Source organism: Protopterus annectens, chromosome 1.part1, assembly GCF_019279795.1.
Source record: "Protopterus annectens isolate FY-2018-M chromosome 1.part1, PAN1.0, whole genome shotgun sequence".
NCBI lineage: Eukaryota > Metazoa > Chordata > Ceratodontiformes > Protopteridae > Protopterus > Protopterus annectens.
This window is the reverse complement of record NC_056726.1, coordinates 868,206,116-868,219,225: the sequence shown is the minus strand read 5'-3', so window position 1 is coordinate 868,219,225 and position 13,110 is coordinate 868,206,116.

The window sequence follows — 13,110 nt, the reverse complement described above, 5'->3', positions numbered from 1 at the left end:
CTACTGCTATGGACAATACTGTGTGTACCTGTGGGCATTGGGGCATACCTGTGAAATGTGTAGCTCAGCATTAAATGTCAAAGATCTGATCCATGTTATCTGTGTTCTGTACAGTAGTGTGGCCAATGGCTGTTGGGGGGATTAGCTCTGACATTATATAAACATGGGTGTGACAGAACAACACATGCATGATAATCATATTAAAGTGTAGCTTAGCATTGGCAACTGTTGTAGCAGTCTAGTATGTTTATCTAGCATCTGTTGCCATATATACCCCCTAATGTTAGTGTGTGTTCATATGTGACACCTGTTTGTGTTGCAGCAAGGCCCAACAGTTCAGCTGTGAGGTTCAGGGACTTACAACAGTGTGGACCTTGTGTGTGTATGCCACACACATACAGAGAAATATATATGTGTCATATATATTCACATCTAGATATGTGCATAGAGCAGGGGACATATTGCAACTGTTTGTGAAGGGGGGAGATATATATGTTGTTGAAGATTAGTATGCGCATATTTGTATGTAGGTTTTAGTGTGTGACAAACAAGACAGCATACAGTAATGGTATATGACATTTGGTGGTTAAACACTGTGGGTGGTTTGTTCAGTTTGCAATGTTGAAGCCAGTAAGGCCTGCTAAAGATACCTGGGCTGTGAACACCTTCAATGCATTTATCTCAAGACTGCAATTTTATTACATTACTGTACACCTTACATCTTTATATAATTGATATTCTCACTATGAAAGGTGAAATATATATGTGCCTACATATATATGTATATGTAGACCAATGAATGTTTATATGTATATATACACACACATATATATATATATATATATATATATATATATATATATATATATATATATATATATTTATATATACTCATACACACCTACATCTACTTGTTGCAATAGATTCTCTGTACTGTTGACTGACTGTGATGGTCAATATGTTTGTGAATACGTCAAAGATATATATCTGTGGGATAGCTTAGTGGGAAACCGTTTATGTCATGGTATTATGGGTCCTTGCTTTGATCCTAGCAAAAGCTGTGTATTCTGTTGCTAGGTAGAACAAGTGCTATTGCATACAGTGTGATTAAGTCCCTTGGTTTTAACTAGTGTGTGTCATTGGAGGCTAAAGCACTACATCTATGATTATTGATTGGTGCCAATGTTGAGTGAAAATCCTGTGTGTACTGTAGTACTACTTGAAGCTCTGGGCCTGTACAGCAAAGTATGGTGTATGTCCACATTGCTTGCATCCACTGTTTTGTGTGGTCTCTGTATTACATTTCTCAAGATTAAGGTTGTGTAAGTACTGACACACAGTACTGTATAGTACACACTGAAAGCTTATCTGGGTTGTTATACCTTTGTGTCCTGTAATTATGTCTGATGTGTGTGTGGGTATGTCTGTAACATGTCCTTTGACATATGTGTGGTAAAACATATAACTGCGTATCTAGCAACATTCATAGCATACTACAGCAGTATGCGACCTATATTCCCAATTGTGCACATATTTTGGCCATGGTTTTGCCATTAACAAGTTGTGTGGTATAATAGTAATACATTTACTGGACCTTACACTGATTGTGATGGATGATATATTTCTTTACACATCAGCTTGATGTATATCTGCTGTGGCTAGGTGGTGCATCATGTTGCATACAGTGTGCCAGGTACTCTTGTATAGTCTTAAATAGTGATTTTATTTTGTTGCTGTGCAGAACATGGTTCATTAGATAGAGAATGAGCAAGGCACTTTCAAGAAGTTGTGGGGTGAGCAGTGATAAGTGACAGTTACAGTGTTTCACTCTCGGTTAGCTTATAGTTTGCTATATATATGGCAGTTCAGTGATATCTGTACTGTATAATGCTACATGTGCCATATGACTTGCTCAGACATATTTTTGTATTTATGTCTTCCAGGGATCAAGGCCCACCACAGGAAACCAAGCTACAGTAGGGCTGAGGATGATATCATCACTAGTGTTATGATTCAGCACTACCGTTTACTCTCTTCACGAACCAGCCAGGACCAGCAGGAGCATACTGCAATGTGACAAGATCTTGTCCACAGGGTCAATGAAGTAGGCTTGCATAACTGCACATATGAGCAGGTACACCACCACTGCAGTGATCTTCTCCGACATGTCTGTCAGCATGTGCGTATGGAACAGCTTGCAACAGGGGGTGGTGTTAGCATCCATCACCCCCTCACCAGAGTGGAGGAGCTGCTCATGAGCCTGGTGGCACCTGCTCAACAACAACAGCAGCAGACATACACCATGATGGAGGTTAGAGCCACCCAGCAAGTACAAATGGAGCATGCAGGTAACATGGCATATCTGTAGACTATTGTTATCTGTATTGGTAGATCATGCATATGTGTGATGTGGAGTGTGTCGTTCAAAGATGTGGAGCCTGTTGTTGTGCAATACTGATAATTTGGAACATAATCTGTAGCCCTGTGAATGTAAACTGTTGTTGTACTGTAAGATTGCAAACACACAGTAGCAATGCCACAGTTGTGGCCACTGACAAACTGTCTCATCTCTATGTAGGTACCTCTGGGGTGATGTCAAGGCAGCAGAAAGATGCTGGTGAGTGTGTTCTACATTTATTATTGGAAATAAAAAGTGGATGTCATAGTTAAGATGTAGGCCATGTACACATGTAACACACCTACCCATAATGCATGCTGTGCATGTTTGGTGTAAGAGCATGCACATCTCACTAATGTGATTAGCTGCCTCAAACACATACAATACCCAGACCATCTCAAACAAATGTGGCTAAACTGTAGTGACCACTGGATAGGCACAGTTGATACTCAACATGCACATAACATACACATCTATGTCATACACAGAGCATTTTAACATGCTACACATAAAAGATTCCTAGACCTCTGTAAAGACACACTCCAGTATGCAAAATCTCATCCACATATTACACATAATATACCTGAGGGGTAGAGGCCTATCATGGGGCATTTAACCACTCTGCAACACACTACACATTCATGTCAGGGAATGCTCCTTATTGGCCTCCTTACAAACTCACGTAACAACTGGTTGTGAAATGGTGAATTTAGCCAAGGTAGTACAATTTCGGCACAGCATGGTTAGTGCTGGTTTGGGAAACATTTGTAGCCTTGAGTGACCACCTGATGCTTCATGATGATGGCCTATGGTACTATACCCCATCCAGTTATTGTAACCACAGTACTACACATAGCTTTCATTGCTATACACCTTAATGGTCTGTGTGTGCACACATATGCACCTCTAAACAGTATGCATACCAATCACCATTTGCACAATTGACACATATATGTCTTGTGATGCTATTGAGTGGCTAGGTCATAGACACACATTGGGTATGTGTAGTGTTTAAATATGCAGTTGTGTTTTAGCATGCCATGTCATGGATGAGACTGGCATGTCCACAATATGATCTACACTCACCATAAGTACCGTACATTGGGTATGTGGCCGAATGGTATTCCATCAATTATCCATGCACCACTGATGATGTGTGAATACTCATCATGCATGTCCTAAAAATGTGCCCACAATTATTTGCTAAAGACACAGAGGATGTAATCAGCATTGAATACCTATCTGACACACAGATACACATCCAGCAATGGCATGTACACCTGTGAGTTATGGTGCACAGTACATTACAGGGTTATGAATACCTACACAGCAATGTTGTGTCCATGTATGCATTGTGTTCCGGGGGAGGGCCATCACCTAATAACAAAACACATGCATCAAATCCATGTATACTGTTAGTAACAAGGACTGACTACACTTGCACTGCATGCTGTTGAGCAATACATGTCCTGCATGCTGACATGTGTGATATGACTGTTTTGCTTGTGATACTGTACCCCACCATCACCTGCTATTGTGTATGTTCTGTGATTGCTGGTGTTGTGTGTGTCTGCTTTAGGGAGGAGTGTATTTTTGTGTGTGTGCATGTGTGCATGTGTGCACATGTGCATGTGCGCATGTGCGCATGTGTGCTTGTGTGCATGTGTGCACACACACATGTGTGCATGTGCGCATGTGGTCTGAAGTCATGTTCAGGTCTTTAAGTGTGCTTCCTGTTTTCCTCTCACAGGTGCCAAAGTGGGGCTGGTTCAGTACAGCAGGGAACCTGATGTCACTGAGACAGACAGTGATGATGAGGATAGGTGTGCTGAGAAACAGGCAGGTTTGTCAGGGTCTGTTGTTGGGCCACCAATTGACAGTACACAAGTCTCCACTACATCCATGCACACAGTCATACTGTCTGTACTTCCATCATCACCATTGCCCTTAGCTGAGGGACAGTGTATGGTTGGTACTGGCCAGGACAGTGTGGTATCTATGGCACATGTATCAGGACACAGCAGCTATAGCCAGATGTCTGGAATGGTACCACATAGGCAGATGTCCAGGGGTTCTCATCAGAGCACTGCTGGTCAACATGCCCCTGGCAGATGTGTCACACCTCTTTCTACCACACGCATGTTCCAGGCTGTCACAGAGGCACAATCAAAAATGGAGTGGTACACCAGACAGCGGCTAAGGGCACAGAGGGCTCATTACACCTCTGTAAATGACAGTATCCGTGACCTAGCAGGTGTCATACGTAACTACACTGAGGTCATTGATAGACGGATGGTTGAGATGTCAACATGGATGTATGCCAGCAACATCAGCAGCTGGAGGATGCCGTGGACATCCAGCAAGTCACAGCCGCTCCCGTAGTGCCAGTACCAGCCCCAGCAATGCTGGGGGGGCTGTCCATAGACTGTCCTAGCAGACCACGTGCACGTGGCTCTGCCCAGTCCCAGCAGGGACCTGGATCCAGTGGACATTTGTCAACCTCTCCGGATAGTACCCAATCTGGATTAGTACCTGACACTGTCTGTGGCACCCCTGTCAGGCACAGGTTCCAAATCTGTGGCCAGAGATGGTGATCTGTAAAGCCTGCCAGGTGCAGTCTGTAGCTGTCTCACAAATCCCTGTATATGGCAGCCACATGGTGGAACTATGTGCATGCAGACGAACACACATAAACCAGAAACCTAGGGCAAACACATACCCGGACACATTGCAGCAACATTGGCCCATAACAGTACTCATGGCCCTCACACACACACTCACACACATATGTCGATTGTATGGCTCAGAGAAGGCCTCTGGCAAATCAACAACACTCCCTGTGCATATGATGATACCTGTGCCACCTCCTGTCATCTGTAACATTGATGCAGGAACAGGCTAAGATGGTGCTGATGCACAGGGTGACTTTAATAAAGTATAGCAATGGATGGATGTGTAGCATGTTGTCAGCAGTAAAGTGTAATGATATCCTTGAAGGTGTAGCTGTGCAGGCATGATGCATTAAAGCTGTAATTAGCAATGTTGTATTGTTTTCACCAGTGTTTATTCCAATTGTGTTTTGTTTGTCCATGTGCCACTTGGCTGATGTGTGTAGTTGTGTCAGCATGCATTATACAGTGGACAGTAAGTGTAGGGTGTGTGCAACACAGGTTTGCAGGTGTCCATTTGTGAACATGGTGTAGGTGCACTGTCTGCATGTACATGCATATTGGACACATGGGCAGGATGACATATCCTGTATTGGCCAGTGTTAACACTCCATTGTTTCTATTGGTGGCCAGTATGCATTGTACTACACACACTTTGGCACTTGAGTACTCATGTGTGTGTATGACATGGGTTGACAATGTGTTGTGGATGATGCTGTTGTTGCTGTCATTGCTTTGCATTACTAAGGTTAACACTGTCCCAGATGCATAATCCTTTAGTAATGCATACTGTTCACCTACAGGGTTGCATGGACTGTGCTATCACAAACACAAGAAATTCTCATTTATACTGCAAAAGTGCATTAGTCTCATGGACCCCTGCAATAAACTAAATATATAATAGAAGGTGTGATGTTGTACCAACAAAGAGTTGCATACCAAGAAGGGATAACCTCTCTGGTCAGTATCATTGGGAAAATGCAATCCCTCAATAAACCTACAAGGCAAGCTTCAAAATACAAAATGGCAAGGATTCCAAAGACAACACTAAAGCCTTCTTTAGTGTTGTGTATAATCTACAGGGGAAATCTCAGATTGGGTCACAGTTAATGTAGATGGTCACAAAGTACACTTATCTGACTGACATTACCAATTTTTGTCAGACAGTTTGAATGTGGATTTCAACACCCTGTCATTATAAAAGGGCCACATTTCCAGACCTGAAGAATGTAAAACCTAATGATTCACAAACACTCTAGTTAAAACATCTCTTTACCAAAGTCCAAACCACAGTGGCAATGGTACTGGACAGTGTCCCTGGCTGTGTCATACACAAGCTGACATATGAAGTCACCACTCACCTAAACACTCTGTCCAGATGCAGCCTCTATACAGGTTACATACTTGTGGAATGATGCACAGTAATGGTGTTCACAGTCCACAAGGGTTGAGCTACGTCTTTTTCTTCTCCTTACGGATGCTCCCATTAGGGATCGCCACAGTAGATCATTTGTTTCCATTTCTTCCTGCACTCTGTATCTTGCACTGTCGCACCATCCACATGCATGTCCTCTCTCACCACAGCCATAAACCTCATCTTAGGCATTCCTCTTTTCCTGTTACCTGGTGGCTACATCCTTAGCATCTATTTCACAATATACTCTGCATCCGTCTTCAGCACATGTACAAACCAACTTAATCCTGCCTATCTGGCTTGGCCTAATAACCTTCAAACCTGGGCAGACCCTCTAATATACATATTCCTAGACCTGTCCACCCTCGTCACACCCAGTGCAAATGTTAACATAAATTAATTAAGGGTAGAACTACAACAGATCCTGGAAACTCTCACCCTATAAGCCAGACAAATGTTATCGGGAAGGCAATGGAGCACAGCATTATGGAACTCATTAACAGAGACATTATGAACCTGCAAACACTGCACCATACCCACTTATGTTCTCTAAAGCCCAGATAATGGTTTATACACCTAGTAGACTTCAAGCCAGTTAACAAGGCTATAGGTGAGGGAGGGGAGGTCCACACAGCCAAGCTATAGCTCACCAGCAATTCATACCCATCCCACATTCTGGTATTATACATACCCTCAACAGACTGACCATAAACAATTGTTAGATGATGGATTGACAACTGACGCACAAATGTAGGACACACAGTAACATTTGCAGCCTCCATGTACAATTCTATGCCAGTAACAAGTGGTATTCACCTGCACTCAGTCCTGGGACCACTCCTGTTTGGCATATAGCTTTCTTAGGTACAAGCAAACACAGTAAGGATATGTCTGCCCACGTTTGATGAAAATGCATACTGTGGGCTATACTTTATTCTCCAGATGACACACACATCCTCCAAAAGGGTATCATAGAGACAGATACCTGGTGTCAAACTCATTCTGTAAAGCTATAAGACAAAGAAAGCATAGTTATCCACTTTTAGAAAACAAAGTATCCCCAGAGTACAACATAGGTAGTCGTCTCCAAAATGTGGAACAGGTACTAATGTATACATAGAGCCATGTGTTTAGTCATCTCTCTTTTGGTAATCACATTACCAAATGGTTTTGAAATCCCTCTGTGGAGCACATAAGCAATAAAGGGTTTGCATGCAGATCCACAGAGGTTGTTGCACACCTATAATGATTAGTCATCTTTGCCAGACTTTGCTTGCTTTGGAACAGGATTCAAATATACCTCAAGCATAAACCCTCACTCACACTCTTCAATAGAAACCGTGATGAGTGGATGTGAAACAGAAGACGTAGCCCAGGGATCACTGCAGTGGCTAAGCTTGTCACTAGTATACAGAAGTGACCTAAGGTTTGGAAAGTGCCAGCACGCTCTGGCAATGATAACAGATGTGTTCATGAAGAAAGCAGGGTACCCACCTATGAAATAATTGAGGTCACATGTATGTTTATGGCTTTGCCCCACAGCTACCTTACATGTGTAATGCACATACAGTTGTCATTGTGATATGTTATACATTAAAAAAATCAAAACCCACTCCACATTGACCAATGGTGTCACACACTCACACAACACACACATGCAATCAGCAAGTGCGAGACTCAAACTCTTCCTAAGTACATTATGATACTACAGAAGTATACATTTTCACGATGTGCTATACACATTACTGGGACTTCTCCTTCCCACAGGTATATTTGTAGGATGGTGACATCATCAGACTTGACAAAGATGAGTATTCCACTTTTAAGGGGTGTGAGTATTCTCCAAAAAGGTTGCTCTTCTTCAAGGAGACACACACACACAGTTGGCAAGTGCAGGATTCAAGCCCCTACCTAACTACATTATGACACTACTACAACAGTATGCATTTACATGATGCACTATACACATTACTGAGATTTCCTTTTTCCACAGATATATTTGTAGGATGGTGACATCATCAGACTTGCCAAAGATGAGTATACCACTTTTAAGGGGTGTGAGTATTCTCCAAAAAGGTTGCTTCTCCCCAGTGGGGGCACACACACTTGACAAGTGCAGGATTCAACCCCCTACTTAACTACAGCAATACGTATTTACACAACACCCCATACACATTACTGGGATTTCACCTTTCTACAGGTATATTTATAGGATGGTGACATCATCAGACTTGACAAAGATGAGTATACTACTTTTAAGGGGTGCAATATTCTCCAAAAAGATTGCTCCTTACCAGGGAGACACACAGTTCAAAAGTGCAGGTTTCAAACCCCTATCAAACTACATTCTGATGCTACAGCAGTATGCATTTACATGATGTGCTATACACATTACTGGAATTTCTTTTTTCCACAGGTATATTTGTAGGATGGTGACATCATCAGACTTGACAAAGATGAGTATACCACTGTTAAAGGGTGTGAGTCCCAAGAGAAACACACACACAAACAGTTAGCAGATGCAGGATTCAATCCCCTACCTAACTACGTTATGATATTATAGTAGTATGCATTTACACGACATGCTATACACATTACTGGGATTTCCTTTTTCACAGGTATATTTGTAGGATGGTGACATCATCAGACTTGACAAAGATGAGTACACCACTTTTAAGGGGTGTGAGTATTCTCCAAAAAGGTTGCTCTCTCCCCAGGGAGAGACAGACACACACGCACACAGTTGGCAAGTGTGGGGTTCTTAATCCAAACTAAGTACTTCTTTACACTTCAGCAAGCAATATGGAGTTACAGGGTGCAATACAGACATTACTTGCTGACAGTTTGCTCAAAGGTTTTTTTCACATTTTGCTAACTTCAGCAGGCTTATCATACTAAGTGTATTGTGAGTGTATTGTATGCATAGGCCATGACCATATCATATATGTGTTGATGCACCACATGCTGGCACAAACAGGGTCAAACTGGTGGCTAAGCTCTGTCAACCCAATATTGGACAATACAGTCAGGAGCAGCAGGGTCATACAACTATAACACCAACAGTCTCACATAGACCTACAATATAAGCACCAGCAAAACACACACATAAATACACATTACCATACTCGGAGAATACAAATATCAATCTGAAAAAAAGAGAGTGTTCTCCTAAGCAGATAAGCAAGCAACATGCACCTCCAAGCACACACCAGAAAACACATAATACACCAAAGCAGTGTGCCTCCCAACAGGCTCTAAGGCAAAAAAACATACCCAACACACTAGTAATAGGTGACTTCATAGTCAGGCACACAGATGTTCCACTCACTTGGCTGGACAAGGGGAAGCTTACTGTCAGTTATCTGTCAGGTGCTATGATCTGCCACATAACACAAGCACTTACATCAGTCCAGAACAGGTACATGTATGACGTGTTCTTTGTACGTGTCAATGTGAATGATCTCAGACATACCTCCCAGGACAACATGACAAGAGATATTTAGTAGCTCTATGATCATGTAACCCAGGCTGGTATGACCCTGACCTTGAGTAGCATCTTACCTTCACCTACATGATACTGCAATATAACAGAAAGACGATAAACTTCAACAATTTGCTGAGCTTCTGGTGTCATTCAAAGGGGATCCAGTCTCTTTCTGCCTGTGCTGACATGATAGACAAGCCTCATTGCTTCACTACGGATGGTTCGTACTTGTCACCCCTATGCTTCTGCATACTGGCCAAGGCTCTTGCTGTCCCCATATTACCTTTTTATAGGCAAGGCTCAAAGGTTCATAGGTTCATAGGTTCATAGGTAGGTACTAGGCTATCGGCCCTGGGGCCTATACAAGCCCAGCCAAAAAGGTACCCTGGCTTTTGCCACCCAAGAAATTTATTTTCCTGTGTCACTGTCGAGCAGAGACAAAGAAGTGATCCCTGGGGTGAATTTCCTATTTCCCATCCAATCATCAAGATTTTTCTTGAAGAGTGCTAATGAGGAGCTTTGTTTGATATAGATAGGTAGTTTATTCCAGAGTATGGGAAGTCTCTGGGAGAGGAATCTATCCCTCCGGCACGTTTTCCTTATTGTGATGACAAGGTTTAGGTCCCTGGAACATATAAGTTCATAGGTTCATAGGTAGGTACTAGGCTATCTGTCCAAGGGCATTTATAAGCCTAGCCAGAATGTGTTGGCTTTCACCTCACATTTAAATTAGTTTCCTGGACCTCTGTCTACCAGGGCCACTGAAGTGATCCCAGGGGTGAATGTATGATTTCCCATCCACTTGTCAAGATTCCTCTTGAAGAGAGTCAGTGAGGGGCTCTGCCTAAGATAAACTTGGATTCTATTCCAGAGTGAGGGAAGTCTCTGGGACAGGAATCTATCCCCAAGCACGTCCTGTTTATTCCTGTGCTGAGGTTTAATTCACTGGAGTGTGTGGCTCTAAGAGATTTGGTTTTCTTGAGGTGGAGCTTGTCCATTAATTCCGAATTGGACATGGCCTTATATGTCAGGCATAGATCACCTCTGAGCAGGCAGTAAGCAACTGAGAAGAGCTGGAGTTTCTTTTGTCAAGCTGCATAGGGCATCTCTTTGAGGCCCATGATCCTCTTCGTAAGGTACTTCTGTGGTCTTTCCAGCTGTTGCATGTGCCGATTAAGGTACATACCAAATGGGGCATTGTACTCTATTATGGGCCTAATGACTGATGAGTAGAGGGGGACAATGACCTCTCTTGATCTAGAGGTGAACCCTTTTGTGATTAGGTGGGCTACATAGAAGGAATTTCTAACCACTTTGGCAATGTGATTATCAAAGGAGAGGTTACTATCTACCTGGGTCCCCAGGTCCCTAATTACATTTTCCGTACCTAGTGAATTACCACCTATGTGGTAATTCGTGGACACTTTGTTTTTTCCAAAGGGGATGATTATACATTTTTTGGCATTCAGCTTGAGGCCATGGTTTTGACACCAGGTATCTGTCTCTGTAAGACCCTTCTGGAGGATGTCTGTGTCAGCTGGAGAGTCGATTATTACCCCCAGTTTGCAGTCATCTGCGAACTTGGTCAGCCATAGTCCTCCCATGCTTGTCTGTACCTCAAAGAATTATATACCGAACAGGAGGGGTCCCAGGACCGAGCCTGGTGGGACGCCACTTGTGACTGGTTTAGAGTCGGACATAGCACCTGCAACTCTGACCATGTGTGTTCTATCCATGAGCCAGTTGGCCACCCATCTCATGACATAGGGGTTAATGTTCAAGCTGGTAGGCTTCTCTATGATGCCAGAGTGGGGAATGGTGTTGAAGGCCTTAGCGAGGTCCAGGTAGGCTGTGCAGACTACCTTCCCTTCATCTATGGCCTTGGTAACTGTTTCAAAGAAGTCAACTAGATTTAGGAGGCAGGATCTGCCTTTAACAAAACCAACTTGGGTAGGGTCCAGTGTTTGGAGGTTCCCAATGTCTCTGTTTATGAGTTCCATGATAATTCTCTCCATAGCTTTGCAGACCAGGCTGGTCAGGCTTATAGAGCGATAGTTCACAGGTTCTGTTGTGTCACGACCTTTGTGGAGCTGGATGACTGTTGCTGTACGCCATTCTTTTGGTACACAGCCTGTGGTAAGGCTGAGTCTGAACAGTGAATTTAGGTGAAGGTTTAGTTCTTTTTGGAGCTTGGGTAAGATGCAGCCTGGGACACCATCCGGTCCCAGTGATGCTGTGTTCTTAACTTTGGAGAGGGCTGTTTTTACCTGCATGTCAGTGATGTCTGGGTGTCTGCATTCTTCTGGGATGTACACGGGCCCTTTTGGGGGTGAGGGGGGTGATGTTTGCACTGAACTTGTCTGCCAGGATGTTGGCAGTTTCAGTTGGTTCAGTGTATGTTTTGACATTTTGCAGTAGCTCAGAGCATATTTGAGAGTTGCCACCTAAATTTTTGATATAGCTAAAGAATGCGTTGTGGTTCCAAAAAAGCCAAACAAACTGTCGAGACACGAAAAAAAGCCAAGGAAAAACGTTCCGCCAAGCGTATAGCCAAGTGGTGATCCACTAACTGCCAAATGCAATATCAGATAAAATTAAAGCAACAATAGTTCGCAACTATAAAGTGAGAGCTTTTATTATGCACAAGCACTTTCGGAGAGAATCCTATCTCTCCTTCCTCAGACAAAAGTGAAACAGTCAGTTATTACACCTTCCCCCTTAAATAGGGTACCAATCAATCAATTAGCAATTTATAATTTTAGTTAAAATAAATACAATACTAATATATTTATGTATTAAAAACACTTAAAACCATATTGTTTGAAATCCGACTTGCTTCACTGTTTAAGAACATAAGTTTTAAAATGATAGTTTTTAAAATCATAATATATTCAATACTCACAACCCTTACATTTGTCAAATGTTAATGTATTTTTTGTGTATAAAACATACCAAACAGCTCCATTTAAGGCTTATAACCTTAGCATTATCTTAAAGCTAAATATACAGACGCTGTTTAAATTATTGTAACCAAAATGGTAGCGATTTTTCAGTTAGTTTCCGTAATGTTAACAAAAACATATTTAAGCGTCAATACCTTATTTCACTTACTATGCTTCTAACAGTTGTTGAAACGCCCTAAAAA